Source organism: Tenrec ecaudatus, chromosome 2 (assembly GCF_050624435.1).
Source record: "Tenrec ecaudatus isolate mTenEca1 chromosome 2, mTenEca1.hap1, whole genome shotgun sequence".
Lineage (NCBI taxonomy): Eukaryota > Metazoa > Chordata > Mammalia > Afrosoricida > Tenrecidae > Tenrec > Tenrec ecaudatus.
Window position 1 is genome coordinate 26,394,907 of NC_134531.1, and position 19,604 is coordinate 26,414,510.

The window sequence follows — 19,604 nt, forward strand, 5'->3', positions numbered from 1 at the left end:
GTTGAGTCTATTTTCTTTAAAAAATTTTGATATTCCATGCAATTTTACATATCAGATTAGCATAACTAGTATTAATATTTCAGGCTAATTTAAACATCAAAACTAGAGACATCAAGCCAATTCTAATTCATAGTAATCCTCATATAATAGAGTTTTCATAGCAAGGAATTTCATAATTGTAAGGATACAGAGGTAAACTTTCAATAACAGAGTTTTTAGAATTATTTTCCGAGGGGACGCTCTTGCTTTTGGAATATGTGTTACCGATTAGTGAAATGTTTTATTGTCTAAGTGTCTACCTTTCAGAATTCTAATTATTTGATAGACTAGTTAATCACTATACTTCCCAATAGCTTCATTATTGTTTTGTACATTCCCTCTTTCTTTTAAGTCTCTTTTAGCAATTAGTCTATTTAATACAGACCACTTTGATGAAATAATATTTACCCAACAATGTGTTTGCTAACACTTTTTCTACAGTCAGAATCAACATAATTAGCTTGATATGGAGAAATAGTCTAAGGAAATGGTCCCCAAATTAAATTGTATTCTATAGAAATCATTTTTATTAAGTCTCCAACAGGAAGAAAATAAGACAAAGACAAACCACTCAGTTGAAGGGAAAAAATAGCCTGAGATCCTACTAGGGACCAAATGTTCATGGCCACATTACTAATTATAAGACATGGAAAAGAAAGAAAATTCATCAAAAATTATTATTGTTGGCAGATCCGTGATTGGTGTCACAGGAGGGCCTATGGAAATGAGAAAGGGACCATGATTGGATACGAATACTATTTATTGTACATCAGGAAAGCATATGCAAGTCATCTGAGACTGTTTACCCATCTTGGATATGAGTGTGTTTCTGACTCAGCAAATAGAAGCCCTGGTGGAATAATTGGTTAAAAGTTGGGCTGTTAAGTGTAAGGTCAGTAATTTGAAATCACCACCATCTCCTCGGAAGAGCAATGAGGTGACATGTTCTTAAGGATCTGTAGACTGGGAAACCCAAGGAGGACATTTTACTCTGTCGTCTAGTTCACTGTAAGTCAGAATTGACTCAGTGGAAGTGGATAGTGCTTTGGATACTCCAATTCGTTTTAAGGACAAAAGCCAGACATATCTCCGAGAGTGAGTGTGCCCTTCCCTAGGCTGGCTCGAGGGGTCATAGTAAGAATTCAAGTACTCTCTGCTTAAGGTCAAGGGTTTTGCATTGCAGATAATGATTAGAAAGAAGTTAATTGTTACTGAAGTTTTGTTGAGACTCAAGATAAATATATGGCTCCCACTGTAAACCAAGCCTGCCCCAAAGTGTGCAGACTTTAAGCCCGTACACGTCAGTTGACAGAGGCCACAATTTTTTAATGAAAAATTTTAATCTATTATCTATTTCAGGCTAAACTAGTGACTGTTTTAGGTCATGAACATTTGACAGGACTTACCTCCATCAAGAAAGAAAAGAAAAGGAAACAGGAGCCAGCTGTCATCTTATAGACCAAAATGAGGCGATCAGATTTCCTTTAACTTTTATTGCAGAAAATGACAACTCTGGTGAGGAAACACAATTTGTGAAGACTGTGTTTTGAACTGCTGACCTTGTAGTTATCAGCCCAACACATAACCATATATTTGGAACCAAATGACAATTATAGCTAACCCGTATACTAAGCACAACTCAATTCTATCAGTATTTTCCCACACCTTCTCATATCCATATACACGAGGAAAAGATTTAGTTGATGAGAGTTACAAAGATTATGACAAAATAGCCATATTCTATCTTTCACGACTGTGTTGTTAGCAGTCTGACAGTGAGCCAAGGGGATCACTGCCTCAATAAAAAGGATTCACACAATGGCTGCAATAATGAACGCAAACATAAAGAATCAGGATGGTGCTTCACAGGGCAGGGTTTTATCTTGCTGTAAACAGGGTTGTTATTATTTGGAACTGATTTATGGCATTTAACAACAATAACAACATTGTCAGGATCACATTAAACATATATTCTTTATCATTATTCATTATGAATAGCTTGGTGTGTCATGAAAAGATCTAGTGGTTTATTTCCTTACGTAATTAACGCCTGGATTGTGTGTCTATGCACCATCTACAACACACTAGTCGAAGTACTTGATTTACTATAGAAACAGGAATCTAAAAACTTAGGGAAATTTTCATATCAAAGGGAATGAATCTAGGTATACCCATAGCCTTGCATGTGTCAATTCAAAGGACATGCTTTCACCAGGAAGGCTATGGGATTTGTTTGTTTGTGATAGGCCAAATATATCTGGCAACTTAGGGGCCATCTGATCCACCTCACACAACATGGCCTCAGATCAGGGGATTCACATCATAGCAAATAAAACATGGCAATGAGTTCAAGCTCATGGAATCCACTGGTCTTACCATGTTTCCCATCCTCCTGTAGCAGTTGGTTTGATCGAATGATTGATTATCCTCTAAAGACACAGATACAGTGTCAGCTATGTGAAAAGACTGTGCAGGGTTGGGACAATATTTTCCGGGCAGCTGTATATACTCTAAACCAGCATTCACTATCTGGTGGTATTTATTCAACAGCCATGAGTAACAGAAATAGGAACCAGAAAGTGGCAATGTTAGGCAGACTAATGCAGGGCTAGAAATGTCTATTAACGCAAGACCAGAAATCCAAGCCACCAAAAACAAAGGAGTGGTGCAATGCACATGCTCAGAAGTTCAGGTTTCCCGCCAGTAGGCATGGGTGGGTGCTAAACCTGGATTGGCCCACCTAGGCCACATGGATTGGCCTACCTAGGCCAGGTGAATTCAATTCAGCCAATGGAGTCGATCAGGGGTCATCCACCAAGCCTCCCTGTGGAATCCTTGAAAAGGCAGGAGCCTAGAGTTGAGACACGCACTATTCCGCGTGATACTGAGCAGTTTCCGCCAGGCTGCATGGTCGGGAGGAGTCCTATGGGTGCCGTGTAAACCTGAAACTTCTAACGCTCATAAAACTCACTTGGATCATGAACCAGGCTTCGGTGTGAATTCTTTCTCAAGCAGGGCCAAGGATTGAGGTATAAGTCTAGCTCAAGAGAGATCGAACAGTACCATCCACTATTGCTCATAGTGGCCCACTCACTAAATTATGTAGTTTTGTTCTTACAACTATATTCTCTTTAATTTGATGTGTCTGATTCCAAAATCGGGAGTGATTTTATCTGGAGAGTCAATACAGTATTGAGTGGTATGACTTTTATCTTTATTACCAAGGAGAAAACTGATGGATATCATATAATGACCGAAAAGGGGAAAATCCAGAAGATTCCCTACGCTGTTTCTTAGTACTACCTTGCCCAGTGATTATAATCAATGATAAAATACAAAAACCTGATTCTGACACGATTACTAATAGTCCCAATCTTTTAGAAATGAAGAGTTGGCTCACCCCACCAGGCAAATACCTACAACTAAGACTTTCTGAGTTAAAAGAAACAAAATGAGTGGTAGAATAAGGTGGTTGTAAATACAGCTGTAGCTTAATGGGTAGTGGCAGAAATGTGAACTCTAATTGTTATGAGTATTTCTTTTTTGAACATAAGCAGCAAAAATCCTTGTTCTGTTCACTTATAAAATATAAGATGTAAATGAGGTTAGTGCATGTTCACTTGTATGTGTCTTAGTTCCATCATGTTAGAAGCAGCATGACAAATAATGCTCTTTAATTAAAGATTATGTAGGGTGTAAGGACGGCACTTTATAACAACAACATGGTATGAGGAGATGAGCACAGGTGTATTTCATAGCTATGATTTTGATTTAATTGGACTGGGCCAGGATTCTTAATGGTTTTACAATTAAGATGTATTAATCTCCCCATGAAGAGAAATCCTTGGGATTAGGACCTGCTTCCAATCTAACTACATACTGTGGAAAAACTTGCTGGATCTTTTTGTTTGCTTATTTTTTTCTGTGTCTGCATCCTACACCTGGCTTGTCAACTGACCTCTGCTTCCTTGTACTGGAGCAAGTGAATTACTGTATTGCCAACTGGTGCTGAGTTGCCTACAAACCTTGAATTTATCCATATCTCCAGCCAGTCATTTCAGATAAACTTTGATTCATCAATCCATACAGATATGTAAATAAGGAGAAGCCGCCAGCTTGAAATATGAACCATGAACTTAGAACTTGCCTGCTTCTACAACTGTGTAGCCATCTCCCTAATATAAACATTTTCTCCCTAATATGAACCTTTTCTCTAAGTTTCTCTAGTTCTTTTTCTCCAGAGAACCAAGACTAATACAAAAGCATGCACCTGGAGATTACAAACAAACATGTCTAACGGTAAGGGAAAACATTATCTGTCATTTTATCATAACCATACATGGTATATTGAAGTGTTACACTTTTTTTGCCTTGCCTTCATAGATTTTACATCAATAACTGCAAGAGTCAATATAACTGGTGAGTCTTAAATTTTCTTCCACCCACTCATAATGGTTTCTTGGAGTTTCCTTAGGATTTCTGCTGAGGGGTATTAGGAAATTATGGGGGGAAAGAGAATTATACTCTGAGTTCAGACTTCTACATTTTCAGCTAGAACAGCACATTTTTTAAACTCTGAATTGCTTTTTAATATGTGGGTGCCTTGCCAGATGTCAGTTGCAGAAAGATTCCTTGACTTGAAAAACAAATGGTTCAAAACACTTGGACTAACTATTCTCACAAATTCTGTGACAGTCGTGCTAGAGATTCCATGCTTATTTTTCACATATTTAAGCTATTTTATAAACAGGGTTTCAAAAAATAATTAGTGTAACTCTTAGAGATATTTAAAATAAAAAATTTGTTACATTGCTTAGTTATACATGAAATTTTAGTAGAAGTCATTTTATTTTTAAGTATTACCTTACATCAAAAATATCTTGTTGTTTCATTAAGGAATGGGTGGATCCATTAGGAAACAGAATTTACTGCATAAACTATATATATATATACATAGTTTATGATATATATGTATATATATATGTTTTCCACAACTGTAATAGTATGACTTGGTAATTTAATGAGTATACATTCAGTGATTTATTAAAGTGGTTTCCTAGTTCAAATATGACCTTAGTGCAACACATATGACAATTAAAATCACACACATGTAATTAGCTCCTGAGGATATATATCTGATTTATTTAACTTAAAATGGTTTATGTTCTATATAAAGTAAAATGGATTTACATATATGGGAACCTAAGTACTTATAATTTATAGTTATATGATTTATGTAATTGTAGTTAAAAGTTATAAATATATTCCTTACCCCTCAAAAAATTGCTCCATTGAAATATATGTTATCAAATTGATATAGAGGGTAGGGAATGCTTTCAAATTATCATGTTATTCTCATGTTTATTTTCAATATTTTCCTAATGTTTTACATAAAATTTCTATTGAAGAAAATGAGTAATTAGCAACTGGACAATTTTGTATTATCCTTAATAGATATACCAATGATACCACTAATCAAATTAACAAACGGAATATTGCCCATGTTTGAGAAGTTCTTTCTCCACAACTAGCTTTTCCTTAGTAAACAAAATAAAGGGGAAAAAAACAATCAAACAAAAAACCCTTCTGACAGCACCAATGCCATTGTTAGAAATTTATGAAATAAAACAGTATTTATTTTTTTGGCTGGATTCATATAAACCAACTTTATATTTGTGAAATTCATCTATGCTGTCTATGTGCAATAGAAGTTAATTCAATTTCTTTTTAGGAAATGCTATCAACAGCAGCGTTCTGAAATGAGGAAAATGTTCAATATCTGCGGATGGTACTAGTCAATACTACAGTCTCATTTATCATTATTTAAATGCATTTATTATGCTGTTAAAAACTATCAATGTTTTTAAGTGGAGCTATTAGGGAGATTAATCCAAGTATATTTACATATATGTTTTAGTGGCCAGATGTTACTTTTATTATATATGTGTATATTTGTATCTGAACCTATCTATCAAAAGCATTGATTGACATTCCACCATTCCAGAAGCTGGAAAATAATGAAGAACCAATAATAGGAAAGGAATAAGTGAGATCTAAAGTGAAGGCATGAGCAAAAGCAAGGGCATAGACATTGCCTACATGTCAAATGAGGTAGTGCAACAAACAGATGCAACAACAAAAGTGCTTACTTACATAAGTCAAGAAATGAGAAAGACAGGTAATTGCACAACTAAATGAAGAAATTAACAGCTCTGTCTATTCAAAAGATAGATGATGCAACAGATTGTAGGAACTATCAAATATATTAATATTACACAAGTAAATTTTTGCTGAATATAATTCAAATATGATTGTAGAAATCCACTGATAGTTGCCAGGATTAACCCAGATTCAAAAGAAAACTTGGAATATCATTATTGTTGTCAGATTGTTCTCAAACGAAAGCAGAGGCTACCAGAAAAATATATACATATATTATATATGATGCTAAGGCATACAAATGGATGTTAGAAAAAAATAACTGAATAATGGGAATTCTGGACACTTAATTTTGTCCATGTGGAGTTGTTCATAGAACACGAGGAAATCCTGCAACCAGAATAAGGGGCTATGGTGTAATACAAAACTATGATAGGTGTGTACCTGAGTTGGATTGTCTGACCTTATTTATTCTGTCTGTTTACTGAGCAAGTAAGACATTAAACAGAGCTATTTCAAAAGAATCTGGCATCAGATTTCAAAGAGGACTCATTAAAAAACTGTGATATGTGGATGAAATACTCTTACTTATTAAAGTGAAAAAGAATTGAAGAACTTACTGACGAGGACCAAAGACTATAGTCTTCAGTGTGGATTGTAGCTTAACATAAAAAAAGAAAAATTCTCATAACTGGTAAATAAAGAACATATTGAAGTTGAAAAGAATATCATTTTACTCGGGTCCAGAATCAATGTTCATGGAAGCAACTGCTAAGAAATCAAATAATGAAATACAATAATACATGAAGTAAATCTTCCAAGTGTTTTGAAGCTAATATGTCACATTTAAGATGCATATCACGTAAGCCATGAAGGAAGCCATGAAATACCATATATTCTTATGTTGAAGCGGAGTTTTTCAGCACATCTTGAATGCAGTGGTGCCTCGGCTGATATTTGGACCAGCTTCTATCGAGTAGATATGGTGTTTTCAATCACCTCACATGCATTTGAAAGCTTGGCAGAGATTAAGGAGAGCTGAAGAACTAGTGAATCTGAATTTTGGTGTTGGAGAAGGTGCTGAATAAACCATGGGCTGTCAGAAGTATAAACAAACCTGCCGTTGGTAGAAGAACAACTAGACTACTGATTACAACCAATATGGGGAAACTTAATGTCAGATATTTTAGACAAAAATGAAGCTGGATAACTCATGACACATTTCTATAAGATCAATGACTTCTTACACATGTGATTATACCCATGGGTTTCACTTGATGTAATACACAGAAATTAAATTGCCTATGGCTGTGTGAAGAGACAATGGAAAAGCAGCTAAAATCAGGCCAGATTGTCAATTGGTCTCATGTAAGTTCATGTTGATGCTGAAGTAAATTAAAACAATTCCAGCAGAGATTAAATAAAATAAGACCTTTAGTTCTAAGAACAGATTTATTGCATTGAACATGAATAACAGAAGACCTAGTGAGCTTTGAGAGGACATCGAGAACATCATCCATGAAGTAAAAAAGAGGGCAAAGGGTAAGAAAAAAGAAATGATTAAAGTGGATGTCAATAGAGGATCTGCCCTCCATCATAGAGTAGCTAAGCAAATGAATGAAATGACAAAGTCAAAGGCTGAACAGAAACATTCAAAGGACAGCTATTAGACGAAGACAAATATTACAATGAAATGTGCAGAGTTCTAGAGTTCAGAACCAGAAAGGACGGGAACCCGCTCCGCTGTCTTGATGAGAAAGAACTCCAGAACAATTCCAGCCTCCAGTTGCACAACTGAAAGAGTCTACGGGCAAAATATCGAATGATGCATCAAAAGAATCTGGAAAGAATTAATGCATTTGAATTTTGGGTGCTATCAAAGATTATTCAAAGTACCATGGACTGCCAAAAGGAAAAACTTATCTGTCTTGGAAGAAATACAGCCAGAGTGCTCCTTAGGGTAAGGGTAGCAAGATTTCATCTTACATAGTTTGGGATGTTGTCAGGAGAGACCAAACCCAACGGGAAGTACATCATGTTTGGTAAAGTAGAAGGGGCAGCAAATCCCCCCAAAAAGGAAGTCACTCAAAGAGATGGAATGACATCGTGTCTGCAACAATGAGCTCAGGCTCATGAACACTTTAGAGGATGGTGCAGGCTGGGCAATGCTTCATTCTCCTGTGCAGTGTCACTATGGGTAAGACCAGACTCCATAGCACATAACAATAGTAAGAAATCTGAACTGTGGACTTGGGACCTGCCCAGACTTTGATTTGCCTGCTTCTGCAATTGTGTATGATATAAATTTCTACCCAAGCATGTATACATAAGCTTTATTGCTTTTGTTTCTTTAGAGAACTCAGCTGTAGGGCCAGTGAAATATTTCATGTAGCTCTTTAACTCAAAGTTTCTATAACTTCCACCAAACAACTTTTCCCAGTCTCTTTCTGTGTAAGAAGGTCGGGGGAAGTCACTGATAGGATTTGCCTGTGAGTAATTTTTTACAGAATCCACTGGATTGCCATCTTCCAGGTTTAAAAAAAAAATGAGCTTGCTGAAAAGTGGGAGATTGGAATCTCACTGCCAGCAAAAGCCCTGGGGTGGATTGTACCCTCTGGAATATACGATCCCTGTGCACCCAGCTCTTCTCATTCCAAAAGACAATTGTGACATCAGAGGAGCAGCAGCAGAACCTGGGACCAGGCCATGGAATAGAGTGATGGGCTTCTGAGCCCAAGGAACTAGTACAGCCAACTGCCTTTGGGCAGGAGGCTGGCTGGTAGAGTGGATTGCCTGTGAGCACTGAATTCAGGGAACTGAGTTTGCTCACCCACTTGGTGAGCTGAATGCCTTTGTGTTGAGGTTTATAAGACTGGCATGCCTTTGGGTATTTATTCAAAGCCCCTGTGGCGACTTCATAATATATCTTGGCTGAACACCTATATCCCGAGCATTTATAACCTGCATTGTAAATGCTTAACTTCCTTAATAAACTGTGTAACTGTGAATATTGTGCTTGTGAGTGATAGCACGCATGCCTAAGACAAGAGTTAATAAATATACACTCCACTAACCGTATATTGTGTTGAGAGATACAAGAGAGTGCAAATAGTTAAACGCTCAATACTGTCAAAATGTTGGCAGTTTCTCTCTATCCACAGATATCTTGGAAGAAAGGCCTGTCAATCAACATTTGAAAGAACATAACCACTGGACACCCTGTGGATTGCAGGAGAACTTTGGCACAAGTAGTGTCGACATGAGTCGATTTCACTGAACAGCACAAGTTTGTTTTGAATTCATGTATGTGTGTGTGTTTGTGGGTATGTACATAAGAGAACTCATGGAAAATTTAGACAGTGTTAGGTTAGAGAGATTGAATAGTAAATATTTTCGGCCCCATTATTAACTAGCTGAGTGACCTGTGAAAGTCATTTAATGACTTTACACATGATTTTATGTGTTACATGTTAGTAACTCCTATGGAATTTGTGATGTTTAAATGATACATTTCTATTAAAATACTCAGTGTAGTTTGTTGCTTACATAAACCTAATAAATATAGGCATTATTACTTTTGTACTATGTCTATTGCCTTTAACGTTGAACCCATTCATTCACATCTATTAGCAACAAAAGGATTAAAAAAACTTTAACAATGATAAAATATTTTTCTGAGAAGGTTTTATACATAAGCCAAAAAGGTGAATCTGTTTTGAATTTCTTACCTCTAGTTTTCTAACACTGTATGATGTTACCATAGTTCAATGCTAAATTATTGCATGGGAAGGAAAGCAAATAATATTTAAATTATTCAGAACATTTTAGTAAGCTTGCAATAATAATTCATTCTTACTTCCTGATCAGTTACTGGAAAGGAATGGGGCAGGCTACATCACTCACTGAATATTTTACAAATTATTTGCATAAATATTGGTGAAATAAATGGTATTTTAAAAAGCACAGAACTCCATTTCTAATAAAATATGCATTCCCATTATTATCAACAGGACAGGTTCTAAAAATGTTGGCAGCTCTATATAGTTAGGCTAGAAAATTCAGTCATTCACTTTTATGTTTACATAAATATATCAAAGATAGAAATACATAGTTGTGCACTGCTATAATTTATTTTTTAAAGCATATGTTGAGAAATGTAATGCTTTTATGCACAATGACAATGAATGGAGATTATATGTTCCCATGAGTACATGGTTATTTTATTTATTAAAAGTAGGTAAAAATTATATCAATTTGACTTTAAACTTCTAAACAAATAATATTTTGGTTTATATAATGATTATATCACATTGGCAAAGTTCACCAAAAGCTTTATCATTGTTAGGACTAGCTCAAGCTACAGACTTAGTATACTGGCTACAGGGAGGACACTGAAAAATATATCAAGACTATTATTAAGTATGCAGTGAAATTACTGAATTGATGATAAAATTAATAAAATGAATTCCATTTTTCATACTATTAAAAATATAGCTTTGATAGCTACAAACGTTTTTTAATTAATATGTGATAAGCCACCTCTGAGTTTAAGATGGATTACAAAACTAATGTAATAAAAATGAATAAATTAAAGCAAAATGAAAATTGAACAGAAAGGCTGCCGCCATTGATCACACCTAATAGAAAAACTCTCCGGCAGTATTCAGTAGTCCATCATCTTCAGAAATCACCTTTGTAGTTTTGAATCTTGGTGACAGCTTCATTTCAGAGTAGCCACATCACATCCATCAATTCCTAAATACTGTGAGTCAGTGGAGTTAAAAGGAATTGTAAATATAATTATGAGATTAAGAAAGGATAGAGAAGGAAAATTTTGATAATATAGCATCCAGAGGTCATATGGATCAATTGCTATTGACAGGGAAGTTTTAGAAAAAACTACTTTTTGGGATTGGAATTTTATGCTGGTTTATTAGTAAAGATTTATAAACCGTTGACATCTTTGCCCTAAGTCCAACACAAAGTTAAAGAGAAATGCTTTATATTTTGAATAATTTTGATGTATATATTTATTTGATAATCTCAATCTGTTCTATTGATTTAAAATCATTTCTACCAAATATCTTCTTCATTTATCAACAACAAGAACAATGATCTTCAATATTCCCAAAAAGTCAAACACACTGCTGTGGCATCAATGCTGACTAATAGCAACCCTATAGCAAAGGGTGGGGCAGTCCCTGTGGGTGTCTGAAATGGTAACACTTTATGGCATTTGAAAGCCTTTTCTCTCTCTCATTGGGATATTAAAAATCAGTATTATATATAATCTACTACAATAAAAATAATTGTCCAATTGTTAATACAATCAGTTTCAAAACATGATTTTCCTTCCTGAACTCCTTGATATCGCCTCCTTTTACCGCCACTCCCACCCCCAACAACACCACTGTATCCCCCAGAAACTCCTATTCAAAGCTGTATCGATTCTGGGTTTCCTACCCTGAAAAACACAAAACCAGAGAACACAAATGCAAGAGGGTGACACCCAATGACATAACACCTCTGAGATAAACCCCAATATATTAAAAAATATGAAACAGTTACAGTAAAAAGGCTTAATAACCACAAATGGGAAAGTTGCTTTGAGTTAGCATAGATTCCATGGGAGTGAGTTTTTCTTTTTGTCACACACACACACACACACACACACACACACACACACACACAGCCACTTTATTTGCGTGTGAATGTATATGTGCCTCTGTGGATGTTTACGTATTTGTTGTCCTTATGCTCCCTGTAGACTAATAGTCATAGCAATGGCTACATTAAGAAGTTGTAAATTCAGTGAGAAAGGCTCAAGGTCGAATTGTTTATCAGGTGCCCCACTCCAAATGAAAGCCAGCCTTCTGCATCATAGCACCCCGCTCTACTTACTCCGTGGTTTGGGAAGACAATTACTCTTCCATGCTCTGGATCTTGGTCCTGCTAATGCTCCTCTAATGGTAGCGCTGTCGTCTGGACTTAGGAGGTTCGCTGCGCAGAGATTCGGGGTCCAGAGGATACATTCCACTTCCGGATCTTGTTGGTAATGGGATACCCTCGAGCCCTGCTGCTCAGAGAGCTCACGTTATGCACAGCAGCATCCAGCGAATCCTCTTCCCAGCAATGCGCAGTCTGTCCTACCCCCACCTTCCGAACAGACCTACGCAGGAAAATGTCCTTTGGTGAGATCTAGAGACTTTGGGTAGAAGAGACACAGTATATAATTCACTAACCCTGAAAAATATATAGATGTAGATTTTAATTATTTCATGAAGTTAAAAGTTAATTAAAATCTAAATTTAAAAAAATCAATTTATTGGAGGCTCATACAACTCCTATCAGAATCCACACATACATCCATTATGTCAAACATACTTGTACATTTGTTTCCATCATCGTTCACAAACTAAAAGCAAGATTTTTACGGACAAAGAAAAAAACATTGATAAGCAAAATATAAATATCTTCATAATATCACCCTCAACTGAAATAACATTCTCATCTCACAATTAGCTATATTATGAGAGATCATGCAAGTTCAATATTCCCATGCATGTATGATATTATGTTTTCTTTACAGCCAATAATGTATTTAATGAACTTCAGTTGGAAAATGTCACCATACTAATACTGCATATACAGATATAGAACTATTTTTGATTTTTACATATTCAAATATTTTAAATCATAGTTGAGCCACCTCTTTATGTTAAATTTAGAAACATTGGACTGTTTCTTATCATACAAAATGCAAATAAGAAACAAACAAAAATACCTCATCAACAATGACAAGTCATAACAGACAAAACCTCAGTCAAAAATAGAGCAGAAAATATTAAAAACTAACAATTTAAAATGAGTTAAAAGGAAGATGATAATGTGTTACATTTTAACCTAACTACATCTGTCATAGCAGACTTTACACTGCTCTGTCTGATAGCAAGCGCACACATATCCCTGGAAAATGGTTGGAGAGATTCACTCCAGGCTTCCTGCTTGAGGCAACACAAACATGGATTTTCAGGCATCCACTTTCATTTATAGTATAATGAACTTTGGGTGCTGAGAATTTAAGCTCTAGTACCATTCCCATCTCAGCGATTGGATTTTATTATTTACAATCTTGGATCACTGAGGCTGGTGTGTTTCTTCCCTGTGGACATCTCACTGAAATGGCTTCTTGTTTTAAGAAACATAATGATTTCTGATCGCGAGGAAACAGCTGATTTCTTCACCGCACTTTGCTATGTTGTTGGTCTTATGCGCCATCAAGTTGGTTCCTGCCGCATAGTAACCCTATGCACAACAGAGCAAAGCACTGCACTGTAATGCGCCATCCGGGCAGGTGTCCTGTGCCTGAGCCCACTGTGTGCCTTCCTCCAACCTGATGCCACATTCTTCTTCATTTAATCCAGCTCCTCTGGTGATGTGCTAAACACAGAGTTTGAACAAGTACTATATGTCAAAATGATACAACACTGTCACACCTTTCCTGGTTTTAAATCATGCCGTATCCCCTTTGTTCTTTTCCCACAACTGGATCTTGAATTATGTACCAGTCCCTCATAGGCACAATGAAGTGTTCTGGAATTCCCATTATTCTCCAGACTATCCATAGTTTATTATGGTCAACACAGTTGAATATTTTTTCATAACCAAATAAAACACAAGTAAACATGCTTCTGGCATTTTCTGTTTTAAACCAAGATGTATCTGCCATCAGCAGTGATCTCCCTTGTGCTAAGTCCTGTTCTCAATCTGGCCTGAACTTCTCACAGTTCTCTGTCAATTTATTGCCGCAATCTTTTTGGGTGATCTTTTTAAATTTTTTATCATTTTATTGGGGGCTCATACAATTCTTACCACAATCCATACATACATTTATTGTGTCAAGCACATTTGTATATTTGTTGCCATCATCATTCTTAAAACATTTGCTTTCTACTTGAGCCCTTAATACCAGCTTCTCATTTCCCCCCCACTCTCCTTGCTCCCACTCCCTCATGAACCCTTGATAATTTATAAATTATTATTATTTTGTCATATCTTACACTTTCTGACATAGGGTACCCATCAGCTTTCTTCACCACATTTGCTTATGCATACATTTGTCTTCAGCGATCATGTCTGGAAGACGTGCATCATGGAATGCCAATTTAATAGAACAAAGTGTTCTTGCATTGAGGGAGTACTTGATTGGAGACACAATATCCATCTGCTACCTTAATACTAAACCTATAAATATATGCACGTAGATCTATTTCCCCACCATCCTATATAAATATATTTACATATGTACATGCCTGTATTTAGAGCTCTATAAATACCCTTTGTCTCCTACTTGTTTCCTCTATGTCCTTTTACTTTCCTCCTGTCCCACTATCATGCTCAGCTTTCATTTGGGTTTCAGTAATTTCTCTTGGTTACATTGCCCTTACCAGGCCTCTCACACCCTCCATACCACTAATTTTGGATCACTTGTTGCTCCCTTGTCCCTGGGTTGATCAACACCATCTCCTTTCCCCCGCCTTCCACTCTCCCATGTTCCCCTGGAAAAATCGGTCTCATTATTTTCTCCTCCCGACTGTTCATTCAGCCTATCTTATCAAGATAGATCTGCAGAGATAATAATATGCACCCAAAAAATAAGGCATAGCAAGACAAAGTGACAAAAGAGAACACACGGATGACAACAACAAAAAAACCCAATGACTCATAAAAGAATAAATTAATTTTAAAAAAGAAGAAAAATTTTAAATTAAAAAAAATACCTATGAAGAGGCCAAAGTCTGATTTTTGACCTCTAGGCCTGTCCTCCAGTCAAGTCTGGTGGGGTGGCAAGCTCTGACCCCCGAGTTTATCCTTTGCACTCCCTTGGGATTTCCCTGCTCTGCTCCCCTCGTTGCTCTGCAAGCAAGTCTTTAATGTTTTGCCTAGGTGTCACATGTCAGTCTGGGCCAATCTAGACACTGAGTCTCCAGTTATGTCCCCCATAGGGCCATGGGGTCAGCGAGGGATGTCTCATAGTGGGATGAGCCATATGGTCATATGAGCCATATGGTCCATTCTGTGCATTGGCTCTTCAGAGCAGGGATGTCATCATCCAGGCCTGGTGGGCCAGGATGTGGTCCACTCTCTCTTCCTCCCCATTCATTTGCTCCCGTGTGCTCTGATCAGACACATCCCTCTCCCCTAGCTCCAGCTTCAGAGCTGTCCTTGAAAGTAAATTATTCTTGGGGGGAGAGGAAGCTATCCAAGTAGCTGGTATGGGCACCAGGCTCTCAGGCCCCTCTACTGATTCCCCTCTCCATGCTGGCTCACTGTGGAGACACAAACATTACCCTCCCCTTGGGTTGGTCAGTGCCCTATTCTTCTTGGATGATGATAAGCAGAAAGTTACTTGCCTGCAATATCAGTAATATTGTTCTATAGTTTGAGCATTCTTTTGGGTCACCTTTCTTTGGAATATGCACAAATATGATTCTTTTCAACTCAGTTGGCCAAGTAACTGTCCTACAAATTTCTTGGCATAAATGTGTGAGTGCCTCCAAGTACTTTAGCCTTTTTCTGAAACATTTCAATTGGTATTCCTTCAGTTCCTGGAGCCTTGGTTTTGGTACCGTGAATCTGTGCATTCTGTTCATCTTCTCTTGATTTTGCCCATAGAATCTTTCAAGTTTTAAATTCGAGGCTTGAATTTTTTCTTGAGTACTTTCACTTTCAGATATGCTGAGCGTGTTCTTCCCTTTTGTTTTTCTAATTCTGGGTCTTTATACATTCCATTTTAATATTTCCACTTTGTCTTCTTGAGCTGCTCGTTGAAATTTTCTGTTCGACTCTGTCACTTCATTCTTTTTTTTCATGTGCTTTAGCTATTGATGGATTAAAAGCAAGTTTCAAAATATTAAAAAAAAACAAAAGCAGCAAGTTTCAGACTCTCTACTGACATCCACTTTGATCTGTCTTTCTTCCTGTTTTTTTTTTCAATGTCCTTTTGCTTTCTTCATGAGTGATGGTCTTGATGTTCTCCAGCAGCTCATCAGGTCTTCTGTCATTAGTGTTCAATGCATCAAATCTGTCCTTGAGAGATCCTTGAAATTCAGAAGGACAATTAGTTATAGTGCTCATTATCTTCAATGATCTCTCCAAGAGGGCAAGTATCATGTAAAGCTGTGTCATAAGAACTAATCATCCTTAAATTAGGGCTACGATTAACTGTGAGCTTAATGTCTATGTGAGCTTCATATATCTATGGTTTATATAAGTCTCAGGTTCATTTTAGAGATATTATTATCAGTTTTTTAGAGAACATTATAAATCATCTAGGCAGCATAAAGTAATTCTGTTAATTCATTTGGGTGGGTTTTTACATTTCATAACTTCAACTTTGAATTCAGCAGTCCAAGCACTCGTCATTCCTGTTAGCCAGTTGGGTGTTATTTTTGAACTGCTGATGTCCTTTGTTCACTTTTTAATGAGATTCTGATCTTTTATTTAACTTACTGGGTTATTGTAGTTTTCTACAGATTTTAGAGAAAGCAAATTACTGGGACCTATTGAAAAAGACACTATGAGCATCAAAAGACTTCATCAAAAGCATAAAATGAGAACCTACTGATTGGGAAATGATATTTAGCAATGAAACAATGGACAATGAACTAATATCCATTTTCTTTTAACTCCATACTTTTCTGCAAAACCTCATTTGTGTGTGTATATGAATATACATGTATATATATTAATATATACCAAATATAATTCTGTGCATTTATATATTCTAAAAATATATGTGATATACCCAAAACTCTTTACTAAGATTTTCAAAGCAATTCATCCCCCTTTTTTTCTTTAATATTTTTAGGCCTCTCACAAAATATAGTAATAATTTTGTATGTATTCCATCATATATAGCACATGAAATTATTTAAATTTTAATAAGTTTAACTAAATTGATTTTAAACATTTAACATATTAGTTACATTGAAAATTTAATACATTTAAAAAGAAATGTGATAAAATGTCCTTGTAGATTTCTGTTACCAAAAATATTCATCATACATTCATAATATTTCATCAACCTTACTTGGATGAGATATATAGCAACATGTCCCAAACTGGAACTGTGCTCCAAAGAACATAATTCTAAGGATCTTAGTAGCTAAGCCGACCAAGAAAAAGAACATCTGTATTAGACAAAGTAAAATGGCTTCTTTAATTCAGGGCTCATCAGAGCCTTGTAAATTCTAAGACCTGCTATGATTCTTCAGGGTCTTGGTTTAAAGATAGGGATAATATATGAATTTTAAACATTCTGTCCTGCTTCTCTGTCCTTAATATCTTACAGAACTCTATGAGGAACATCTGTTGGAAAACAATATTCTTTGACGTGCTTTTCTTCTGGTTCTTTTGTTTCACTGATTCAACTTAAAAAAGAAAAGTCATTTAACACATGGACACATTTGTTATTTCTCTTAAATTATTCTGTCATAACTTCACGTATATTAATATACATCCTTAGGCACACATTTATATAAATGCTTTTGTTATTTAGAAAATAACAGAAAAATATATAGACTATGATGTATATAAATAGACTTCAAATTTTCTATTATTTTTTCACTTTTTTGGTGAACTCTTTGGAACCCTTTCAGGTATTGTGTTCATGTATAATTTAAGGCTACTAAACATGATTAATATAACATAGTAAATAATAACCTGTCTTTAAAAATTTCACAGATTAACTATATATTTTCCTTTATGCATATAATACTAAATTTAATCGACATTTCCAATTTTGGATCTATGCAGAAAGGCTATAATTCTTTGTTTAAATATATTAAAACTCAAATAGACAGTTTTCATGCATCTAAAATAATTGCCCAAACTATGGGGTAACATTAGCTATGAGGAAATGTTAATGGTTAATGCTGTCACTTCTGTGGATGATAATCATTACTTGGCTTGAAATAGCTGACATTACTAACTTTATTTGCATTGTGACTTGATCTATTGTCTTTAAAATCTCATCTACTTTTCAATTCCAACAAATTATTTCTAAATTAAATGTTAAATGTTAAAAATAATAATCCTGCTACCATATCCCCAGAACGTTGCATATGTATGCAATTAGTTTATGCCATAACAGCCTTACATTGTGGTTCCTAAAATTACGTGCTCGTAAAATGTTGATCTGGTTTTATTTGGACATTACACATAGCTAAGTCAGTTCCTATTTCTATGATAAATTTGATTATCATTCCCGTTTCACGTTTTCACTGCATATCACATTTTTATATCTAACCATATAGGGCATTGGGCTCACTTGTCGTGGGAGCATCTGGCATCTGCTCTGCTTGGATGATCTTGGGAATTGAAAATTTCAGCAGCCAAATGATTTCTCAAGAACTTCTATGGCCTTCCTGCAAAGTATTCTAATAAGATCTGCTTCATGTTTATACACTGAATTTCTAAATGCTAAAAAATTTCCTTAAAGCATCCATATATTACATACTGGTGCCAATCTAGCTATTTAACATAATGAAAAAACAGAATTTAAATTTTTATTGTACCCATTTAGCCAAATTTACCTCATCAATTATATGGATGTTTGTTTTAAAGGAACGCTAGGTCATCAGCATTTGCAGTGGCTCTTTGATTCCATTTGTGAACCGATTGAGTAAAATTGTTTGAAGTGGGGATATCTTTGTAACACTTTGAGGTTTTTTTCTCCACTATTTTGTATTTTTGTAAAAATTAAATAATGCTCCGAAGAAATTAAGATATAGTGCCATATATAAGTATTTGATAAAATAGATTGATTATGTTGATTCAGAATAATAACCCCGAACTAAAATCTACTACCATCAAATTGATTTTGACTCCCAGTGACCTTATATTAAAATTTCTGAGACTACAACTCTTTATGTGAGTAGATAGCCTCACCGTCCTCCCTCAGACAATAGTTGATTTGACTACCAATCTAAGGCTAACCATCTATTGCATATCTACCAAGGTTCCTTTGTTTTGAAATAACTATAAATCATAAGTTGTTAGATGAAAATTGTATTTTAATTTTATGTGAATAGTAAATGCATTTTATGTGTCTTTTAGTTATTTATACAAGTTTTATTTTCATATTACTTACATATAATATGATTTAATAATTTCATCATAATAGGAAGAGCTGTGTACCATCACCACAATCAATTTCAGAACATTTTTTTTTCTTGTACTCGTTGTTGTGAGCTCCACATTTTCTCTCAACCTCCCCTGACATCTTTAAACAAAACAAAAAAGTCTGCTTGAAGGACGTACAACCAGATAGAATGCTCTCTCGAAGGAAGAATGGCGAGACTTCATGTCCCATACTTTGCACACATTGTCAGGAGAGACATTCA